Here is a 24,638-nt window from a genome sequence, read left to right as displayed (position 1 = left end):
GACAATGTTAACGTTGTAAATGACTATTGTTGCTGGAAACGGCTGATTGTTTTGTGGGTACTATTATAATGAAGCTGCCAGTTGAGGAGCTGCCAGTTTCCAGCTACAATAGTCATTTACAACATTAACAATGTCTACACTGTATTTCTGATCAATTTGATGCTATTTGAATGGACAAAATAATTTTATATTCTTTCGAAAACAAGAACATTTTTAAGTGACCCCAAACTTTTGAACGGTATTGTATATATTTATAAACTGGGTGGTTTGAGCCATGAAATCTGATTGGCTGAAAGCCATGGTTTATTAGACCGTATACCACGGGTATGACAAAACGAATTATGTTGGTAAACAGTTTATAATAGCAATATGGCTCCTTAGGGGTTTGTAATATATGGTCAATATACCACAGCTAAGGGCTGTGTCCAGGCACTCCACGTTGCGTCGTGGTTAAGAACAGCCCTTAGCCATGGTATATTGGCCATATACCACACCTCCTCGGGCCTTATTGCTTACCTATACAGTGCCAGTCAAACGTTTGGACACACCTACTCATTCAAGGGTTTTTCTTTATTTCTTCCCCCAAGGCCATGGGAAGATATTGTATGTGTTTCATTCTTCTCTTTCATGTTGTGGCGGGTGAGCTGGTGGCAGGTGGACTGAAGAAGAAGAAGTGACTAAATGAATGATGTACATAAATGACTTCTCAAAGGTTAGTTGTTAATAAAGCTATAGGATGAGAAACTTTGTTGATGTTGTTTCCTTCTGCTGCTCTTCACAGGGAGGGACTGATTGTGCCGGTAAGCAGGGGATTTAAATAGTAGGATTGCAATCGCTTGTTAGTCGCTTTCTTGTTTGAAGCCACATTCTGTTTTCTCCTGCTCACTAGGAGTCAGATTTATCGGCGACGAATCACAACCCAGTCACCTTATAACTTTGCATCTTGGGTGATACGCCTGACTGAGTCTGTGGTAGCATTTGTGTGAGGTGGAAGGCTGCAATACAGCCATTCTTGCCCAGGCTTGATTTGTTTATGAAAATGAGCTACAATGAAGGGAGGACCATACCAGCATTGTATAAATGCCTTTTTTTTATACATACAATACCAGCCCTTAGTTCACTGCCCCAGCAACATAGGCCTGACAGATGTAGGATCTTAATTTGATCACCTTGTTGCAGGATAACGTTCCTGCAATGCAGGACATTTTAAACGTGTAGTGTAATTTCCACTTAGAAATGTCCAACTTGATTATACCTTACAAAAAATGTATCAACACCAACACACATATCCATTAACTATAACCCACATAATAATTCACATTTCCTGTTGCTTCAGGATTCTTTTCCTGCTGTAGAAAATGAAGATCCCGCATCTGTATCTCCAGACCCAAATGTTGCGTGCCGGCTGCACGCTGGCCAGTGACTCAATTTGTCTGCCACCGGAGACTACTAGCTAAACAACGCCACTATCGCCACACTCCACGCCACTATCTCCGCTATCTCCACTATCTCCACACTCAACCATCTGTCTTCTAAACAAGCCTTGTTTGTGTGTTCGCTTTGATTTGTTGACACATTACAACTGTGTAAGTTGTAACGATGCAGAAAGATGTACTGGCGAACAGGCAAATGTCAGCTACTGTGGGAATTAGCTCATACCACAGACATGCTTACAAAAAGCATTTAACTGCTCAGCACACAATGTATTGACCTCTAACTGCATGAATCAATCTGTCCTGTGTTTATTAATCATGCATTTGAATCATTTAGGGCGGAAGCCATCCTAGCGTTTAAGAGCGTTGGGCCAATTACCGAAAAGTTGCTGGTTTGGATTCCTGAGCCGAATAGGTGGAAAATATGTCGATGTGCACTTGAGCAAGGCACTTAACCCTAATTGCCCCTGTAAGTTGCTCTGGATAAGAGTGTCTCCTAAATGACTAAAATGTAAATGTAATCAACCAGCTCTCATTACTAGTCTGTATGTAGGCACAGCTCTTCCACTGACTGGAGGGGTGCTTTGACATACAGCTGGCCTATAAGTAAGTACAAGTCAAAGAGGTACAGTACAGAGATCAGTAGACTTTGAGTAAACTAGTCTCTAGGCAGACAAAGCCTAGGCCAGGCATGTGAGTGAAGCAATATTAACAACTGAGTAAGAAGTTCAGCAGGAAAACAGGAAGACAAGCATTCCATTGTGCATTAGAAGATGTGATCATGGTTTGGAAATAAACCCTGTGTTCATCTAAAGTTTCCCATTCATAATGAAACAGTGGGGCTGTGACACAGACTGAACCACACGTTGGCATGCTGAACTCACCCACGCTGCTGCCTCTGATTGCCTTGCTAACCCAATGGGACCTGCTGGCTTACTGCAATCAGCTCTGTCTATAGCGCATTACTTTTTGGCCAGAGATGTCCCTGGCCTAAAGTAGTGGACTATATAGGGAATAGGGTCCCCTGCCTGTGTGCCCCTGCCTGGTCCATGTGCCTGAGCGCTGGAGATTTCCCCGGTCAGTGGCCACTGGCTGAGCTTCAGGGGGAGTGCCAGGCCAGCAGCGGACACAGGGAATAGCAAGATGGTACCTATAGACTGTTCATGGCTCCTAAGCAACTTTGCAGTGTTTTTTTTATTTCTAACATTATTAGCACAGAAAGTCCTTTCCACTATTACATACAGCCGGGAAATAACTTTTAGATATTAGAGTGGTGGTAAATATGACTTTCCTGAATTTAACCCTTTGTTCGTAACCCCCAATCAATTCCACTTATCCCAGAGACTGTTCCAATAATCAAGTCGAGATGAGGGCGAGGATCTCCTTCCAGAGAGACATCAGGGATTGTAACGTACTCTGTTTCACTCTGTTTCACTCAACGGCTGGCCATGCCTTCCGCCTGGCTACTTCAACCTCGGCCAACAGCTCCGCCCCCCCCGCAGCTCCTCGCCCAAGCCTCTCCAGGTTCTCCTTTACCCAAATCCAGATAGCAGATGTTCTGAAAGAGCTGCAAAACCTGGACCCGTACAAATCAGCTGGGCTTGACAATCTGGACCCTCTATTTCTGAAACTATCTGCCACCATTGTCGCAACCCCTATTACCAGCCTGTTCAACCTCTCTTTCATCTCGTCTGAGATCCCCAAGGATTGGAAAGCTGCCGCAGTCATCCCCCTCTTCAAAGGGGGAGACACCCTGGACCCAAACTGCTACAGACCTATATCCATCCTGCCCTGCCTATCTAAGGTCTTCAAAAGCCAAGTCAACAAACAGGTCACTGACCATCTCGAATCCCACCGTACCTTCTCCGCTGTGCAATCTGGTTTCCGAGCCGGTCATGGGTGCACCTCAGCCACACTCAAGGTACTAAACGACATCATAACCGCCATCGATAAAAGACAGTACTGTGCAGCCGTCTTCATCGACCTTGCCAAGGCTTTCGACTCTGTCAATCACCATATTCTTATCGGCAGACTCAGTAGCCTCGGTTTTTCGGATGACTGCCTTGCCTGGTTCACCAATTACTTTGCAGACAGAGTTCAGTGTGTCAAATCGGAGGGCATGCTGTCCGGTCCTCTGGCAGTCTCTATGGGGGTGCCACAGGGTTCAATTCTCGGGCCGACTCTTTTCTCTGTGTATATCAATGATGTTGCTCTTGCTGCGGGCGATTCCCTGATCCACCTCTACGCAGACGACACCATTCTATATACTTTCGGCCCGTCTTTGGACACTGTGCTATCTAACCTCCAAACAAGCTTCAATGCCATACAACACTCCTTCCGTGGCCTCCAACTGCTCTTAAACGCTAGTAAAACCAAATGCATGCTTTTCAACCGGTCGCTGCCTGCACCTGCATGCCCGACTAGCATCACCACCCTGGATGGTTCCGACCTAGAATATGTGGACGTCTATAAGTACCTAGGTGTCTGGCTAGACTGCAAACTCTCCTTCCAGACTCATATCAAACATCTCCAATCGAAAATCAAATCAAGAGTCGGCTTTCTATTCCGCAACAAAGCCTCCTTCACTCAAGCCGCCAAGCTTACCCTAGTAAAACTGACTATCCTACCGATCCTCGACTTCGGCGATGTCATCTACAAAATGGCTTCCAACACTCTACTCAGCAAACTGGATGCAGTCTATCACAGTGCCATCCGTTTTGTCACTAAAGCACCTTATACCACCCACCACTGCGACTTGTATGCTCTAGTCGGCTGGCCCTCGCTACATATTCGTCGCCAGACCCACTGGCTCCAGGTCATCTACAAGTCTATGCTAGGTAAAGCTCCGCCTTATCTCAGCTCACTGGTCACGATGGCAACACCCATCCGTAGCACGCGCTCCAGCAGGTGTATCTCACTGATCATCCCTAAAGCCAACACCTCATTTGGCCGCCTTTCGTTCCAGTACTCTGCTGCCTGTGACTGGAACGAATTGCAAAAATCGCTGAAGTTGGAGACTTTTATCTCCCTCACCAACTTCAAACATCAGCTATCTGAGCAGCTAACCGATCGCTGCAGCTGTACATAGTCTATTGGTAAATAGCCCACCCTTTTCACCTACCTCATCCCCATACTGTTTTTATTTATTTACTTTTCTGCTCTTCTGCACACCAATATCTCTACCTGTACATGACCATCTGATCTTTTATCACTCCAGTGTTAATCTGCAAAATTGTAATTATTTGCCTACCTCCTCATGCCTTTTGCACACATTGTATATAGACCCCCCCCTTTGTTTTCTACTGTGTTATTGACTTGTTAATTGTTTACTCCATGTGTAACTCTTTGTTGTATGCTCACACTGCTATGCTTTATCTTGGCCAGGTCGCAGTTGCAAATGAGAACTTGTTCTCAACTAGCCTACCTGGTTAAATAAAGGTGAAATAAAAAAATAAAAAAATAAAAAATCTTGGATCTCCCTGGATATACTGTCCCCGTCCATACAGCCACCTGGGTTCTCAGTACATCGCGCAGACAGGAATAAAGAACTCTCCGGGAAAAAGAAAGGAGTTGTATGTTTCAAGATGAATAAATTCACTACTCATGGTGTGATTGTGGCACAGGAACTCAAGTCCTTTTGTTAACCAGACCTAGAATACCTCACAATTAAATGTCTCCCGAGGTCCATACAGAAATGGTTTGTCAAGATTGGTGTGGAAGAACTTAACTCGCCGGAAGTTGGAGTAACGGTGGTCGAGTGTTTTAGCAGCGCAAATACTACAGTCAATGTGTTGATAGAACTTTGACAGCTTTTTCCCGTGTGGTATCGGCTTGAGGGGGGGATATACACGGCCGTGATTATAACCAAAGAAAATGATCTTGGGAGATAATACGGTCGGCATTTGATTGTGAGGTACTCTAGGTCGGGTGAACAGAAATACTTAAGCTCCTGTACGTTATCACAATTACACCATGAATCGTTAATCATGAAACATACACCCCCGGCCTTCTTTCCGGAGAGATATTTATTCCTATCTGCACAATGAACTGAGAATTCAACTGGCTGGACCGACTCAGACCGTATATCCCGAGAAAGCCATGTTTCCATGAAACAGAGTATGTTACAATCCCTGATGCCCTCTGGAAAGAAACCCCCGCCCTGAGCTCGTCAACTTTATTATCCAGAGACGGAACATTAGCGAGTAATATACTAGGAAGCGGTGGGTGGTGTGTGCGCCTCCTAAGTTGGAGAAGAAGCCCACTCCGAGTACCTCTCCTCTGCCGGCGTTGTTCTGGGTCGGCCTCTGGAACCAGTTCAATTGCCCTGGGGGTGCAAACAAAGGATCCGCTTCAGGAAAGTCATATTCCTGGTAGTGCTGGTGAGTTACCACCGCTCTGATATCCAATAGTTCTTCCCGGCTGTATGTAATACCACACAAAAAATTCTGGGCTAACAATGTAAGAAAGAATACATAAAAAAATAAAATACTGCAAAGTTTCCTAAGATCTAGAAGCGAAGCAACCCTCTCTGTCGGTACCAACATTGCTCATCCTAATATTTATATATTTCTTAATTCCATTCTTTTACTTTTTAGATTGGGTGTATTGTTAGATATTACTGCACTGTTGGAGCTAGGAACATAAGCATTTCTCTACACCTGCAATAACATCTGCTAATATGTGAATGCAACCAATAACATTTGATTTGATTTGAGGGAGACAGAGAGCTGCATTGTGGCAGCTAGGCTAATCTGTAGAAGTGAAGGGGTTTTGCAAAGTGGAAAATGAGGGGAGGAGAGGACAAGCTAAAGGACAATGACAAAACAGACCAACAAAATGGTACTTGACTGCTGTGTGGACAATGGACAGTGCTGTAGCCTGGCCACATGCTCTAGAGAAAGTGGTGAAATGCTTTCAGTAAGCTGGTCTACAGCTCAGAATCCAGTCAACCTGCTGGAAGAGAGCAGTCGTTTCTCTCTCCCTCCCTCCCCTTTGTGTCTCTTGACTCCCCCCCACACTAAGCTCCTTAACAATGCAGCCAAATTGTGTTTGATCTCCTAAATTCATATTTACAGACATTGTATTCCAGGAGATAAAGAACATAAACCAAAACACGGTTACGCTGTTAAACCCGATAATTGTTGTGGGAAAGAAATGACATATCGCAATTCCACGGCTCAGATTAATTCAGTTATTCCCTGAATGATTCATGTAAACCATGACATTTAAACAGTTAAATAAAAGTGAGACGCTACAATCTACAGGAGACCAACTTGGGGAAAAAATAAACAAACAACAAATAACTTGAAAACATAATTAAGAATAAAAAGAAAAGTGCCTGGAGCAAAACCTTTCTGATTGGGTTGAAGAAAGTGAACCGTCAGCAGCAGTGATAGCGGCCATTTGCATGTTGCTATTAAAAATAGAACGTTTTAATCTCCCCTGAAGGGATGTCTTTCTGTATAGGAGGAGAAGACTATAAAAAAGTGTTTAGCGGGAAAGGTTAGTCCATTAGTCTTTATTTCAGCTGACATCCTGCTGGAGATAATGAGAGGGTTTCTGCTGCTGCGTCTCGTCTCCAGGAGTTGGACTAGTTACATTTAGAAGTTCCTTTATCTCATTATAGGAGCACTGACTGAAATGGTACCCTATTCCCTATATAGTGCAGCCATTTTGATCAGAGCCCTATCGGTCCTGGTTAAAAGCAGTGCACCACATACAGTGGGCAATAGTGTGCCGTTTTGGATGCAACCAGTGTGCAGTGGTGGGGACTGTCTCTGTGCCAATCCTCTGTCTGTTTCCAATAACACTAAAGCCATTACATCACATCCATCCAGCTGTATGATCCAGCCCACCACAGGGAAATGTCACAGTCAGTACGGAGTGGAAGAGAGGAAGAAAGGAGGGATAACACTCACTGACTACAGGGCCTATGTTTCCTTCCCTGCGCTACTGTTGTTATGGAGAAATTAGGGTGGATATTTCCTTTACTTAACAGCTAGGACTATTCCTAAACCGAAAATTATCGATACGGCCCGAACCAACCATTTATTGAGGACATTTTACTGAGATCGATAACTTTACTAGAGGAATTAAATGATATTAGTGCTAATGTGGGCCACTGTTAAGAGGACAATGGTAGGCACAATATTCAAAGTAGTAGCAGTTTTAACGGTAATATAAAAAAGTAACTGATGTGCACGTTAATGTTTTAAACTTATCGTTCAATTTATCGTGATAATTCAGTCAATTTATTGTGATATGGATTCCATATCGCCAAGCTTTACCTATTCATTAACCTATGTAGCTGTCAACTGAAATATGCAAAGGCGATATGTTGGTCATGCAAGAACTATGTAGTGTAAGTAAGCAGCTATTAAACTGTTACAACAAGCACAACATAGACGAGGCCACTGTAATCTCCAGACAGACACAGCAATTTCACTGAGTGCTGCTGTCGTTTTTTTATCATTAGACATGACCACTACTATGCTCTAAGCCAGGGGTGTCAAAATCCTTTTACCCCGGGGGCCACATTAGTTCTTCAACGAGGTCCGGAGGGCCGCGACTGAAAATGTGTTATATTTCCTTGCCATCAAAATTTGCTAAAAATAGTATTCTATTCATAATTTTCTTTATTTTCAATGCTCCCTGACTGTCAAGCTTTCATTTCAGTGATTATTTGTGAGCTGGACAGTCAAGAAACTGCATGAATGTAGATCCATTATCCTTTCTACACCGTTTCCATTTGGTTGTAGTCATTGTAAAGCATATTAAGTATGTGTCAAACCCTCCGCCCAAACCCCCATGGGCCGGATTGGACACCCTCAAGGACCGAATCCCACCCGCGAGCCATATGTTTGACACCCCTAGTCTAAGCTATGACTAAACAGGACTAGGAGCTTAGCATAGTAAATGACTACACTCGTCCATGATGACACATACACTCTGGGCCACTCTAAGGGCACTTAGTCAAAGAGGACACTCTACATTCAGTGTTTCTTTACTAGTGACCCACATCACTGCTCTAGTGCCTAGCCCATGGCCTAGTGGCCTTAAGCCTACTGTAGTGCCCTAGGGCTGAGGAAGTCTCTACCTCCACTGTCTGGGTCTCCTGAAGCCAGTCACTGAGCTAACATCAGCTTCGGTGGCGTTATTACATAGATATTACTACTCAAACTGAAGCATATCAAAGTCACACTTTGACGTCTTGCACAGAAAAAGGCATGTCCTTGTCAACTAGGGCCAGATGATACCAGTATTGTGATACTTGTTTATATCGTGGCAAGGAAACAAAACATGAAGCGGATTTAACTTCTTTAGGAAAACAGCCCTGATGTTGAAAACAAACATCAATCATTATGTTGTGATCCAAAGTCACATTTATGTATTTTCCCAGATCTAGCACGCAATATTTTAAATACAGCAGGTCTGCTTCGTGTTTTCATCTTTGCCAAGGAAAAAACGCGATAGAAGAATTAGCAGGAGTCAGCATACATACAAGCTTTTCCTTGAATGCAAACAAGGCCGTGTGCATCTAATCTTCCCCAACCTGTTGAGACTCAATGAGGCACCCTGCCACCCTGCCTGCCACCCTGCCTGCCACCCTGTCTGCCACCCAGCCTGCCACCCTGCCTGCCACCCTGCCTGCCACCCTGTCTGCCACCCAGCCTGCCACCCAGCCTTCCACCCTGCCTGCCACCCTGCCTGCCACCCAGCCTGCCACCCTGCCTGCCACCCTGCCCGCCACCCTGCCCGCCATCCTGCCTGCCACGCTGCCTGCCACCCAGCCTGCCTGCCACCCAGCCTGCCACCCTGCCTGCCACCCTGTCTGCCACCCTGTCTGCCACCCTGCCTGCCATCCTCCCTGTTTGACGCTGCATTTGAGCTTTGTTTGGATAAGTGCTCAGTGGCATTATGCCTCAAACCTACTACGACATCCTTGGAGAGAGCTTACAATATCATTGTTATTCTAATGTCTTTTGTTCCCCCACCCACTGCACCACCTCCTCAAAACACACACACACAATACAAACAGACACTCTCCCCGCAATGACACAACCAACAACCCCCTTGTACCAGTCATTTTCATTTGGAGCATCAATAGCGAGATGGGATTTCCTCAGACTGACAGACATATCACTGGTGTTTTCTAATCAGAGCTGTCTGTAAGCCTCTCTCAGGCGCTGAGCAGGTTTCTATTAGCTAGGCTGATTTCCATACTTCTGAATTGTAAAGACAAGAGGAGATGTAGAAAAAGGAGGAGAGGAGGAGGAAGGGAGAGGAGAAGGAGGAGGAGGGGACAAGAGGGGACAGGAGAGGAGGAATCCTCAACAGAAGAGGAAAACCAACAGGCTGCGTGTCACCGGGGGCAACTGGATCAGATAGAGCTCCTCAACTGGGGAGATAGGAATTACTTAAAGCTGTTTGACTGACAGCATACAAGTTTTATCAACGGGAAACTCTTAACCATTCCTGCAGCATGTCTCCTATGCTGTATAATCCCTGTGCTTTGAAAATCAGGTCTAATGAAAGCAAGGGGAAAGATGACGTAGTATCAGCAGTATGAAAGGTAAAATGTCTGGGATATGTTATTCTATGTGTTTCAACTTACTGGACATCATTAAAGGTAGTGTAAGTGTTATTGTAAATTGAGCAATAGTAATGGTGTCATTTTGTAGGCACTAAGACGGAAGCCAAACCGGCTGCACGCGTGCGCCATCGCGCATACATTTATTTTGTTCCCCCTACACCATACGCAATCACGACACGCAGGTTAAAATATCAAAATAAACTCTGAACCAATGACATTAATTTGGGGACAGGTCGAAAAGCATTAAACATGTATGGCAATTTAGCTAGTTAGCTTGCACGTGCTATCTAATTTGTTCTATTTAGCTAGCTTGCTGTTGCTAGCTAATTTGTCCTGGGATATAAACATTGAGATGTTATTTTACCTGAAATGCACAAGGTCTTCTACTCCGATAATGAATACAAACATAAAACTGACAACTGAATCATTTCTAGTCATCTCTCCTCCGTACAGGCTTTTTCATCTTTGAACTTATATGGTGATTGGCATCTAAACTTTCACTACAACAACCGGCAAAACATTTCGTCTTTCAATCACCTACGTGGGTATAACCAATGAGGAGATGGCACGTGGGTACCTGCTTCTATAAACCAATGAGGAGATGGGAAAGGCAAGACTTGCACCGCGATACGCGTCAGAAATTGGAATGACTTCTATTTTAGCCCTTGGCAATGCAGACGCTCGTTGGCGCACGCGAGCAGTGTGGGTGCAATAATTGAATAACATGGATTTCTACATTTATTTTGCGACGCTCGTGCACGCGACGTGTCCGGTCTGGTCAGCTTGTAATTCCGCCATGGTTTGTTGTACGAAGCCTACGGGGAACTGAATGGAGTTTTAGGGGGGTTTTGGGATAAGCGTTGAAAATAAGGTCTGTGGTAACACGGGCTTAGGAGATCTTATACGTTGTATTCTATGAGATAATTATCTTCATCAGTTTACGTCACATCTTGTGAATTTTGAAGCATTTAGCTAATCAAAACAGTCACATAAAGCACGTCCTTCATAATTCATAAAGGTCATTTCAACTGACGGATATTATCTCACAGAACGAAACGTATAAGATCTCCTTAGCCTGTGTTAACCTCAGACCTTATTTTCAACGTTTACCCCAAAACCCCTTAATTTCCCCCATAGGAATGAATGGCTGAACGAAGCAGAGGAAACTCAAGCTGGCCAACTCTATTGGATGAAGTAGTTCAGGGAATTCCACACTGTCCATGATGACATATTATACATATTTGATGGTATATCTTCCATTTCTCTTCCTCTGTAGTTTAGAAAACCAGGTTAATTACAATATAAATCATGAAAGTACTGTTTAAAGCCAGGTTAATTACAATATAAATCATGAAAGTACTGTTTAAAGCCAGGTTAATTACAATATAAATCATGAAAGTACTGTTTAAAGCCAGGTTAATTACACTATAAATCATGAAAGTACTGTTTAAAGCCAGGTTAATTACAATATAAATCATGAAAGTACTGTTTAAAGCCAGGTTAATTACAATATAAATCATGAAAGTACTGTTTAAAGCCAGGTTAATTACAATATAAATCATGAAAGTACTGTTTAAAGCCAGGTTAATTACACTATAAATCATGAAAGTACTGTTTAAAGCCAGGTTAATTACAATATAAATCATGAAAGTACTGTTTAAAGCCAGGTTAATTACACTATAAATCATGAAAGTACTGTTTAAAGCCAGGTTAATTACAATATAAATCATGAAAGTACTGTTTAAAGCCAGGTTAATTACAATATAAATCATGAAAGTACTGTTTAAAGCCAGGTTAATTACAATATAAATCATGAAAGTACTGTTTAAAGCCAGGTTAATTACACTATAAATCATGAAAGTACTGTTTAAAGCCAGGTTAATTACAATATAAATCATGAAAGTACTGTTTAAAGCCAGGTTAATTACAATATAAATCATGAAAGTACCGTTTAAAGCCAGGTTAATTACAATATAAATCATGAAAGTACTGTTTAAAGCCAGGTTAATTACAATATAAATCATGAAAGTACTGTTTAAAGCCAGGTTAATTACAATATAAATCATGAAAGTACTGTTTAAAGCCAGGTTAATTACAATATAAATCATGAAAGTACTGTTTAAAGCCAGGTTAATTACACTATAAATCATGAAAGCATTGTTTAAAGCCAGGTTAATTACAATATAAATCATGAAAGTACTGTTTAAAACCAGGTTAATTACAATATAAATCATGAAAGTACTGTTTAAAGCCAGGTTAATTACACTATAAATCATGAAAGCATTGTTTAAAGCCAGGTTAATTACAATATAAATCATGAAAGTACTGTTTAAAGCCAGGTTAATTACAATATAAATCATGAAAGTACTGTTTAAAGCCAGGTTAATTACAATATAAATCATGAAAGTACTGTTTAAAACCAGGTTAATTACAATATAAATCATGAAAGTACTGTTTAAAGCCAGGTTAATTACAATATAAATCATGAAAGTACTGTTTAAAGCCAGGTTAATTACAATATAAATCATGAAAGTACTGTTTAAAGCCAGGTTAATTACAATATAAATCATGAAAGTACTGTTTAAAGCCAGGTTAATTACAATATAAATCATGAAAGTACTGTTTAAAGCCAGGTTAATTACACTATAAATCATGAAAGCATTGTTTAAAGCCAGGTTAATTACAATATAAATCATGAAAGTACTGTTTAAAACCAGGTTAATTACAATATAAATCATGAAAGTACTGTTTAAAGCCAGGTTAATTACACTATAAATCATGAAAGCATTGTTTAAAGCCAGGTTAATTACAATATAAATCATGAAAGTACTGTTTAAAGCCAGGTTAATTACAATATAAATCATGAAAGTACTGTTTAAAGCCAGGTTAATTACAATATAAATCATGAAAGTACTGTTTAAAACCAGGTTAATTACAATATAAATCATGAAAGTACTGTTTAAAGCCAGGTTAATTACAATATAAATCATGAAAGTACTGTTTAAAGCCAGGTTAATTACAATATACATCATGAAAGTACTGTTTAAAGCCAGGTTAATTACAATATAAATCATGAAAGTACTGTTTAAAGCCAGGTTAATTACAATATAAATCATGAAAGTACTGTTTAAAACCAGGTTAATTACAATATAAATCATGAAAGTACTGTTTAAAACCAGGTTAATTACAATATAAATCATGAAAGTACTGTTTAAAGCCAGGTTAATTACAATATAAATCATGAAAGTACTGTTTAAAACCAGGTTAATTACAATATAAATCATGAAAGTACTGTTTAAAGCCAGGTTAATTACAATTTAAATCATGAAAGCACTGTTGAAAGTGTTAAATACACTATTGATTTTGATCTGTAAATATAAATTATGTATTCGAAGCAGAACTGATTTTTAATTGGACACCTGAGCAACGACGTTATAATTCGAAGATTACACATTTGTAGTTGCGTGTAATAAATTACTTCCTGAAAAACTGTCATCAAATCAGTTTTTTTTATTGCTGCAGGAAATCCAATGAAATGAAATGGAGGAGCTAACACATAAGTTTGTACTAAATAACTTGGTCCATGTGAGACATGCAGGACTAGATCCCTAAAGGAACGTGGTGTGTACTTCAGCAGAAGGCAGCAGGAGCCAGGGGCAGGCAGAGGGGCACTGACTTGACTTGGCTTAGCAAGGCACTGTGTCTCCTGCCTGTCCTGTGTGGACTAGACTGGACATATCGGCTCAGTGGATTGGGTCTAGCTAACATCAAATAAATACTAACCCACTTGAGTGGTGAGTAACACCAGAGAAAAGCAGCTATAGATGCGCTTGCCAATAGAGGGAGAGCACATCAGCCTAGCCAGAGAGTCAGACACAGGTCAGTGAAAAGACCAGGGGTTCCCAGGAGAGTTTGTGTGTGTGTGTGCAGTGTTTTCCACTAACACTTTCAGCTAACAGTCAATTAGACACATTTTCAGCCGGCTAATTTTTCAATTTAAATTAACTATTTACTTTTCAATTCGCTAGTCAGAAGACAGTCTACCAAGCCCCCTCCCGCTAGAATTAACAATATACAGTACATCTTCTAGCGATCTATTGATAGGATGACAGGCACCTCACAAAGTGAGCGATGATGGGAAAACATTGCTGGTTTGACAGTCTGCTGTCAGTCCCGCCTCTCGGTACCTGGGTGTGTGTGTGTCATGTGCGCTGTGGCTGCAGTCCCATTTCTTTACACAGAGGGAGAGCATGAATTTGCACGTCCCATATAATGTGGCAACGAGTCGAAATCCACTTAAGAGTATTGTTTTCTTTCCTGTGCAGGGTCCAACATTAGAAACAAGTGTCGGCCAGTGGATCTCTTCTGTTACATCTGCCCATCCCACGCCCTCTACTTCTCATCCTATGTCTCCCTAACCTGCCGCCACTCCCCCAGTGCTCTCTCCATGTGGGTGTATCTGATTGAGTGAGTGGAGACAGGTGTGCTGGAGTCAGAGCAGATCCCCCACCAGCTGCAACCTGTTCCATAATTGAGACCTCTACAAATACTCAGCTCTGCCACTTCCACACTGCCAGATCATAGCCTCTTTTCAGTCAGTCTGCATTTCAAGCTGTTTGTTCCTGCATAGATCTTATTATCCTGTGGTGATGGTTTTCCCTAGCCTGACGCTGCTTTTCTCTCCACTACAGTTCCGCCCGCTCTGACTCTGGTCCCTGTCCCTCGTCTCGTCAGTCCTGCTTCCCTGCCCTGGAACCCCGCTCTACTGCTTCCTTGGATTCCGCTCCGGACCTGCATACCCTGCCTCTTCTCTCCTTGCCACAGCCTCAGTGGGTTCACGTGCTCCACCCCGCGTAACACTCGTCAGTCACTGTCCCAATAGGGCCACTAACTTTTCAGCACATTTTTGTACTCCGGTTCAACATTCACCAGCTCTGTTGCAGTCTACCATTGAAAACCATTTAAAGAGTACACGTATAAATGTCATGCTACTAGTATTTGAACAATATGATTGGCTGTTCATTCAATCTCCCGCCAGTCACAACTTTTACATTTTAGTCATTTAGCAGATGCTCTTATCCAGAACGACTTACAGGAGCAATTAGGGTTAAGTGACTACCTTCTGTGCATGAGTTGATTCCTTCACACAGCACATGCAATAAGTGCCCATCAATCTACTCGCTGAGCTTATTTATTTTAGGGAAATGGATTACCAAAAGTAAACATTCAATAGTGAACATATGTAGCAATATGGTAGCTCCTGGTGATAGTCTGCTAAAAGAAAGCTACTGTACAAAAAGCCTACTGTAGCCGATATCACATTTGAAGTTTGTCTTAAAGGGACAATGTCAAAATGACATATTAAATGTCAAAATGACATATTTTAGGAAATGAATGCAATTAATACTGCAATTCTAAAGAATAGAGTAATGACTTGCATTGATAAATTATATTACACAGATGTTTAATACATATAATAGAATGTAGCCTATCAATAGCTGAATTATAGAGAGAAAGCAAAACCCCAAGAAATACACCATGTCCGGGCCAGTAAAAATTGTGTTTGGACCAGTAGCCTTCATATGCAGCCACGGAGTTGTAGGCTCATAGGCTGTTCACTGTGCTTTGATTGAAAAATAAGCTTGACTCGTTTATAAAAGGTGTCGAACTGACTGAATAAAGTTGATCTCATATACAGTACCAGTTAAAAGTTTGGACACCTACTCATTCAAGGGTTTTTCTTGTTACTATTTTCTACATTGTCGAATAATAGTGAAGACATCAACATTTATGAAACAACACATATGGATGTAGTAACCAAAAAAAAGTGTTCAACAAATCAAAATTAATTTGATTAGATTCTTTAAAGTAGCCACCCTTTGCCTTGATGACAGTTTTGCACACTCTTGGCATTATCTCAAGCAGATTCATGAGGAATTCTTTTCCAACCGTCTTAAAAGGAGTTCCCACATATGCTTAGTAATTGTTGGCTGCTTTTCTTTCACTCTTCGGTCCAACTCAACCCAAACCATTTAATTTGGGTTGAGGTCGGGTGATTGTGGAGGCCAGGTCATCTGATGCAGCACAATCACTTTCTTTCTTGGTCAAATAGCCTTTATAGAGCCTGGAGGTGTGTTATTGGTCATTGTCCTGTTGAAAAGCAAATGATAGTCCCACTAAGTGCAAACCAGATGGGATGTCATAGCGCTGCAGAATGCTGTGGTAGCCATGCTGGTTAAGTGTGCCTTGAATTCTAAATAAATCACAGACAGTGTCACCAGCAAAGCACCCCCACACCATCACACCACCTCCTCCATGCTTCACGGTGGGAACCACACGTGCGGAGATCATCCGTTCACCTACTCTGCGTCTCACAAAGACACGGCGGTTGGAACCAAAAATCTCAGATTTGGACTCATACCAATTAACAGATTTCCACCGGTCTAATGTCCATTGCTCGTGTTTCTTGGCACAAGCAAGTTTCTTCTTATTGGTGTCCTTTAGTAGTGGTTTCTTTTCCATAATTCGACCATGAAGGCCTGATTCACACATTCTCCTCTGAACAGTTGATATTGAGATGTGCCTATTACTTGAACTCTGTGAAGAATTTATTTGGGCTACAATTTCTGCAGTGTATTTGAATCTAACATATCCTCTGCAGCAGAGGTAACTCTGGGTCTTCCTTTCCTGTGGTCCTCATGAGAATCAGTTGCATCATACAGCTTGATGGTTTTTGCGACTGCATTTGAAGAAACTTTAAAAGTTCTTGACATTTTCCAGACTGACTGACCTTCATGTCTTAAAGTAATGATGGGCTGTCATTTACCTTTGCTCATTTAAGCTGTTGGGGGCTTGCCATAATATCTTCTGTATACCACCCCTACCTTGTCACAAAACAACTGATTGGCTCAAACGCTTTAACCACTAGGCTACCTGCCGCCCCATTTGTAGCGTCATACCGAAGAAGACTCAAGGCTGTAATCGCTGCCAAAGGTGCTTCAAAAAAGTACTCAGTAAAGGGTGTGAATATTTACGTAAAAGTTGTTTTATTTTTTTTATAAATAAGCAAAAATGATGGTGAATCCTCCTCACTGCAGGAACAATAGGTAGGTTAGTGGAGAGAAAGTCTCAGTCTGTTCCAATCATGAATTGCAGATAGCTGAGAAAAGTACTCTTAAAAGGAAGCTTGAAGCCTGTGGAAGTCAACATGCTCTTACAGGCCAGCCCAGTGCAGTCAAAATGTAAATGTTCAGTGTTTGATCAGTGTTCTTTCCTGATAGTTGCTGGTTAAAAATACAATCTAGCATTTCAAAGGCCACAAAAATAGAGCTTGTTTGTCCAAAAAGTCTTAACCCCGGCCTGGGGGAGACTGACTGGCTACTTTTCTATTTGGCTGGCTACTCCATGTGCTTGTGCAAAACACTGTGTGTGTGTGTGTGTGTTAACAAACTTTCCCAGCAGGCCAAGGGGTCAGGGTCATCTGAGTGCATCTCTAGAGCACACAGACTCTGACACCTCTCTCTACTCTCATCTACTCTCAGCTCCGCTCTACTCGGCAGCTGGCCAATCACACTGCAGCACGCTCAACCCAACATTCTGTCAAATAATCACGCCCAAATCCCCGTTAAAAGCGACCACATCGAGCTGCTTCTGGGCTGAGATGACTGATTACTGCCTCATTCCAGCAGACGGCAGCCAGGCCAGCAGCAGAGGCTGCATCCTGAATGGCACCCTCTTCCTTATATAGTGCACCACCATAGAAACCCAATTTAAAACACAGCGAACTCAATTCTTTTTTTCCTGGATGGTTTGTCCTCGAGGTTTCGCCTGACAAATAAGTTCTGTTATACTCGCAGACATTATTTTAACAGTTTTAGAAACTAGAGTGTTTTCTATCCAAATCTACCAATTTATTGCATATCCTAGGTTCTGGGCCTGAGTAGCAGGCAGTTTACTTTGGGCACGCTTTTCATCCGGACGTGAAAATACTGACCCCTATCCATAAGAGGTTTTAATCAACATCCACATCTTCGGCACCCGGGGAACAGTGAGGTTAACTGCCTTGCTCAGGGGCAGAACAACAGACTTTTATCTTGTCAGCTTGGGGATTCGATCCAACATCCTTCCGGCTACTGACCCAATGCTCTAACCACTAGGCTACCTGTCGCCCCAGAGGGGGTATAAGGAGAGAGGGGGAGACAGAGGGGAGAGGGACAGACAGAAGGGAGAGAAAGTATAAGGGGAGAGAGGGAGTCAGAGGGGAGAGGGGTAGACAGAGGGGAGCGGGGCAGACAGAGGGGAGAGGGGCAGACAGGAGGGAGAGAAAGTATAAGGGGAGAGAGGGAGACAGAGGGGAGAGGGCAGACAGAGGAGAGAGGGGCAGGCAGAGGGGCAGACAGAGGGGAGAGGAAGTATAAAGGTAGAGAGGGAGACAGAAGGGAGAGGAAGTATAAAGGTAGAGAGGCAGACAGAGGGGAGAGGAAGTATAAAGGTAGAGAGGGAGACAGAAGGGAGAGGAAGTATAAAGGTAGAGAGGCAGACAGAGGGGAGAGGAAGTATAAAGGTAGAGAGGGAGACAGAGGGGAGAGGAAGTATAAAGGTAGAGAGGCAGACAGAAGGGAGAGGGCAGACAGAAGGGAGAGGAAGTATAAAGGTAGAGAGGCAGACAGAAGGGAGAGGAAGTATAAAGGTAGAGAGGGAGACAGAGGGGAGAGGAAGTATAAAGGTAGAGAGGGAGACAGAGGGGAGAGGGGAAGAGGGCAGACAGAGGGGAGAGAAAGTATAAGGGGAGAGAGGGAGACAGAGGGGAGAGGGGAGAGGGCAGACAGAGGTGAGAGGGGCAGACAGAGGGGAGAGGGGCAGACAGAGAGAGAGGGAGGGTAAGAGGAAGAGGGGTACATTTAGAGGAGAGTGTGTGAGGGAGGGAGAGAGAGGTAGAGAGGGAAAGAAAGAGAGAGGGAAGATAGAGGAACAGAAAGGAAGGTCATTGACAGAGAGCGAAAGAGGGAGGGATCCACACCATTCATTGGTCCAGCTGGGCAACAAGAAGCTGGCAGCAGCAAATAGACCATAATCTGGAGCAGCTTTACACAGGCTGCTAACCACAAGGGATGGGAGCGGGGAGAGAGGGAAAACAGGAAGAGAAAGAGAGAAAATAGAAACAGTGAGTTGGTAGCTAGTGCATCTATCATTTTGTCTAAATACATACACTCACATTCCATTCATTACACAGTGAAACCAACAGCCAGCCCTGAGTGCTACCCCAGTCAGCCGGCGCTGAACCCAACACGCTCACTAAAATCCAATACGCTTACATAAGAGTGTGAGAGAGCCAGTCAAAGTCATCCCTTCCATTCTTACTGCTACTGTTTCAAATATGAGCTATGTGATAGTAGGGCTAACTCTGTAATCACACTGGTTCTGAGCATAGGGATACACTCAGCACTAAGACCCAGCCACTGGAATCACACACAGCAGGACGCCTATCCTCTGCCCAGACTCCCTACTAAACACCCTCATCCTTGTCTTACGGACGTCACATTGCTTGCCTAGCAAATACCACTTCCCCCGATTCGGCTCATGCAGGCACGAACTCAGGACCTCTGATTTGCTAATACACGTGTCTGCCCTCCTTGACAACGTTTCGACGGTTTGAGCCACCCAAAAAAAGGTACCAAGTGATGGCTCCATCAGTGACATTGCAAGCTAGCTGTGGAGTAAGCTTTAGGTACATGCTGAACTCTGTTACACTTGCAGTACAGAGAAGCAACACATACAGTACTTCACCACGCTCTGCCTGTCCTCCCTAAGGAAACAACCTGGGAGTCCAGTGTTTCCTGTTGTACCCACACACAAGCTGAGCTCTCTCCCTCCTCTGTTTGGAGAAGCAGCCATGGGCAGCATGGTTCACTCACACGCCTCTCCCCAACCAGCCATGCCCGCTGGGCCAGTCACAGCTCTCCCCTCTATCTCCCTCCATCTCCCCAGTCTACTAATCAATTAGCTGACAATCCAATTAACATTGGAGTGAGACTGGCTGATAGTGATCACTGCTGCCTCTGCCTGCCTGGGCTGCCATAGCTGGCCTGGTAGACACAGCCGACAGGACTGTTGCCAGATCAGCCAGGCTATCGCCATCACAGCAAAGATACACACTGTGGGAGACGATGGGACAGCAATGTGGTGATATGGTGTCTATCTCTAACTTGTCATTCATGTGAACTCTATAGGATGATTATTTTGCAGGACAAATACACAGGTTTTAATTACAGCTATCGTGACAATGTTTTCCTTTGCCGTAGTTCTGAGTGTCAGACACATTCATACAGTCATGACCTGGATAGAATAGCTGACACAGCCCAGCAGCAGGACAATAACATGTGTTCTCTGTGAGAGCCTCCCTCCCAGTAAGGTAAATGGTGTGTTTACAGTGAGCCACGGTCCTCTATAGACATATAGGATATTCTACAGCCCTACGGCATGTTGATCCCTCTCTACCTTGTCCAGTAGTGTCAGGCAAGTGTTTTCAGCAACAAACAGAGCAGCTGGGGCCTTGGGCTGTAGACAGGAGGTTACTGCACTGAAACTGAGACTGGGGCTGTAGACAGGAGGTTACTGCACTGAAACTGAGACTGGGACTGTATACAGGAGGTTACTGCACTGAAACTGAGACTGGGGCTGTATACAGGAGGTTACTGCACTGAAACTGAGACTGGGGCTGTAGACAGGAGGTTACTGCACTGAAACTGAGACTGGGACTCTAGACAGGAGGTTGGTTACTGCACTGAAACTGAGACTGGGGCTGTAGACAGGAGATCACTGAAACTGAGACTGGGGCTGTAGACAGGAGGTTACTGCACTGAAACTGAGACTGGGGCTGTAGACAGGAGGTTACTGCACTGAAACTGAGACTGGGACTCTAGACAGGAGGTTGGTTACTGCACTGAAACTGAGACTGGGGCTGTAGACAGGAGATCACTGAAACTAAGACTGGGGCTGTAGACAGGAGATCACTGAGACTGGGACTGGAAACAGGAGGTTACTGCACTGAAACTGAGACTGGGGCTGTAGACAGGAGGTTAATGGGACTGGGACTGTAGACAGGTGGTTACTGCACTGAAACTGAGACTGGGGCTGTAGACAGGAGGTTGGTTACTGCACTGAAACTGAGACTGGGGCTGTAGACAGGAGATCACTGAAACTGAGACTGGGGCTGTAGACAGGAGATCACTGAGACTGGGACTGGAAACAGGAGGTTACTGCACTGAAACTGAGACTGGGGCTGTAGACAGAAGATCACTGAGACTGGGACTGGGGCTGTAGACAGGAGATCACTGAGACTTGGGCTGTAGACAGGAGATCACTGAGCCTGGGACTGGGGCTGTAGACAGGAGATCACTGAAACTGAGACTGGGGCTGTAGACAGGAGATCACTGAGACTGTGACTGTAGACAGGAGGTTACTGCACTGAAACTGGGACTGGGACTGCAGACAGGAGGTTAATGGGACTGGGACTGGAGACAGGAGGTTACTGGGAATGGGACTGCAGACAAGAGGTTACTGGGACTGTCTCACTGGAAGCCTGGGACGCATGCATGGTGCTACACCAACTAACCCCAGTGACCCTCCTCTCCTCTCTCCCCTCCTCCTCCTCACCTGCTGTGTGTTAATGACACGTCTCTGGTTACTACACCTCTCCATAGGTCACCGCGCGCACACACACACACACGTGGGCAGACAGACAGACAGACAGACAGACAGACAGCACCACTCCACAGGCCCACACAGTTGGTGTCTGGGGGAAATAACAGACATATCTGCGGCTTCAGCCGAACAATATTACTGATAACCCTCCAGGTAACCATCATATTGCCACAAGGCTAGGCTGCTGTGTGGAATTGTTCACCATACAAAAGTATATTCCAGTATATTTTAAGTTCAACATAGAATATTGAACATAACACAGTATGTTGAACATGTTCAATAGTGTATCATGGTATTTCCCATAGACAAACAATGAACATGATACTGGAGCTTTGGTAAACAATAAAAGAACAGTGTGTCAAGGTCTTCTTCACATTCCTCTCCTTCCAGCTGATGTACTAGTTTTCCTGTCCTTGATGTATATTGCATGGTGGACAATAGGACTACTGGGACTGGGACAAGATAACTAAAATCATTCTTAACTATAACAAGATCAGGGCCTGTATCCACAAAGCGTCTCAGAGGAGGATTGCTGATCTAGGATCTGTCCATTTAATCTTATTCATTATGATCCAAAAGGAAAAACTCATCATAGATCAGCACTCCTACTCTGAGACGCTTTGTGGATACCGGGCCAGGACATCATGATATGTTATCTAAGTAAGGAGAACTGTAAAAACACTTAACATAGCGTAGGCTACACTCTGAAGATTAATGAATCTAGCTCCATTTAGACTTAGAAATGTGCACCCCGGTGTCTTAATATTAGTTAATAGAGTGATTGAATAGTTCGTATGAAATAGTGTATTACATTACACAGGTTGCAGGGTACTATGGGCCAGTATGAAATGCTCTCTGTCTGTCCCTCGCTTCTCCCCATCCAGTTCCTCTGTCTGTCCCTCTCTTCTCCCCATCCAGTTCCTCTGTCTGTCCCTCTCTTCTCCCCATCCAGTTCCTCTTTCTGTCCCTCTCTTCTCCCCATCCAGTTCCTCTGTCTGTCCCTCTCTTCTCCCCATCCAGTTCCTCTGTCTGTCCCTCTCTTCTCCCCATCCAGTTCCTCTTTCTGTCCCTCTCTTCTCCCCGTCCAGTTCCTCTGTCTGTCCCTCTCTTCTCCCCATCCAGTTCCTCTGTCTGTCCCTCTCTTCTCCCCATCCAGTTCCTCTGTCTGTCCCTCTCTTCTCCCCATCCAGTTCCTCTGTCTGTCCCTCTCTTCTCCCCATCCAGTTCCTCTGTCTGTCCCTCTCTTCTCCCTGTCCAGTTCCTCTGTCTGTCCCTCTCTTCTCCCCATCCAGTTCCTCTGTCTGTCCCTCTCTTCTCCCCACCCAGGTCCTCTGTCTGTCCCTCTCTTCTCCCCACCCAGGTCCTCTGTCTGTCCCTCTCTTCTCCCCACCCAGGTCCTCTGTCTGTCCCTCTCTTCTCCCCATCCAGTTCCTCTGTCTGTCCCTCTCTTCTCCCCATCCAGTTCCTCTGTCTGTCCCTCTCTTCTCCCTGTCCAGTTCCTCTGTCTGTCCCTCTCTTCTCCCCATCCAGTTCCTCTGTCTGTCCCTCTCTTCTCCCCACCCAGGTCCTCTGTCTGTCCCTCTCTTCTCCCCACCCCGGTCCTCTGTCTTTATGCACTACTTTAGTACTTTCTCCTGCAGGAACACTGAGGACACATTAAGGCCTATTCATAGAGCCATTTGTCACACTCTGACCATTATTATTATTATTATTATTTATTATTATTATTATTTTGGCCTGATATGGTTCTCAATCAGTGGCAGGTGTTTGTCGTTGTCTCTGATTGGGAACCATATTTAGGTAGCCTGTTTTGTATTGTGGTTTGTGGGTTATTGTCTATGTGATGTTGCATGTTAGCACTCAGTTTCTATAGTGGTCACATTCGTCTGGTTTGTTTGTTTGTTTAGTGTACTTCGTGTTTTGTCGTCAATCATTAAAGTATGTATTCACATCACGCTGCGCTTTGGTCTCCTCAATACGACGTTCGTGACAGAATAACCCACCAACAATGGACCAAGCAGCGTGGTAACGGCCAGCAGCAGCAGCGGCAAAGAACGCAGGACTCCTGGACTTGGGAGGAGATTATGGACGGCAAAGGACCCTGTGCACAGCCAGGGGAATATCGCTGCCCCAAAGCAGAGCTGGAGGCTTGTGAAAGCAGAGAGGCGCCGGTATGAGGAGGCAGCACGGCAGCGCGGCTGGAAGCCCGAGAGGCAGCCCCAAAAATGTATTGGGGGGGAGGCACAGGGAGAGTGTGGAGACCTGAGCCAACTCCTCCTGCTTACCATAAGGAGCCAAGGATGGATCCAGAGCCCATCAGGGCGGTGTTGGAGGTGAGCGAAGCAGAGACATATGAGGGAGGTGCTGTGCCACCTCCACGCACCAGCCCTCCGGTGGCAGGCTATAGACAGGAGATCACTGAGCCTGGGACTGGGGCTGTAGACAGGAGATCACTGAGACTGGGACTGGGGCTGTAGACAGGAGATCACTGAGACTTGGGCTGTAGACAGGAGATCACTGAGCCTGGGACTGGGGCTGTAGACAGGAGATCACTGAAACTGAGACTGGGGCTGTAGACAGGAGATCACTGAGACTGGGACTGGGGCTGTAGACAGGAGATCACTGAGACTGGGACTGGGGCTGTAGACAGGAGATCACTGAGACAAGGGACTTGGGCTGTAGACAGGAGATCACTGAGACAGGGACTGGGGCTGTAGACAGGAGATCACTGAGACTGGGACTGGGGCTGTAGAGAGGAGATCACTAAGACTGGGACTTTGGCTGTAGACAGGAGATCACTGAGACTGGGGCTGTAGACAGGAGATCACTGAGACTGGGACTGGGGTTGTAGACAGGAGATCACTGAGACTGGGACTGAGGCTGGAGACAGGAGATCACTGAGACTGGGA

At 44.3% G+C, this 24,638-nt stretch overlaps 1 protein-coding gene across 1 annotated transcript in view; it reads right to left on the bottom strand.

Moving 5' to 3' along the window:
* The window catches only part of LOC109907047 (plexin-A2-like), a 414,465-nt gene that overhangs the window by 362,243 nt on the left and 27,584 nt on the right, over positions 1–24,638 (bottom strand).

This window comes from Oncorhynchus kisutch, linkage group LG17, assembly GCF_002021735.2.
Source record: "Oncorhynchus kisutch isolate 150728-3 linkage group LG17, Okis_V2, whole genome shotgun sequence".
Lineage (NCBI taxonomy): Eukaryota > Metazoa > Chordata > Actinopteri > Salmoniformes > Salmonidae > Oncorhynchus > Oncorhynchus kisutch.
The sequence above is the reverse complement of the archived record's forward strand: the minus strand, read 5'-3'. Positions and strand labels throughout refer to the sequence as shown.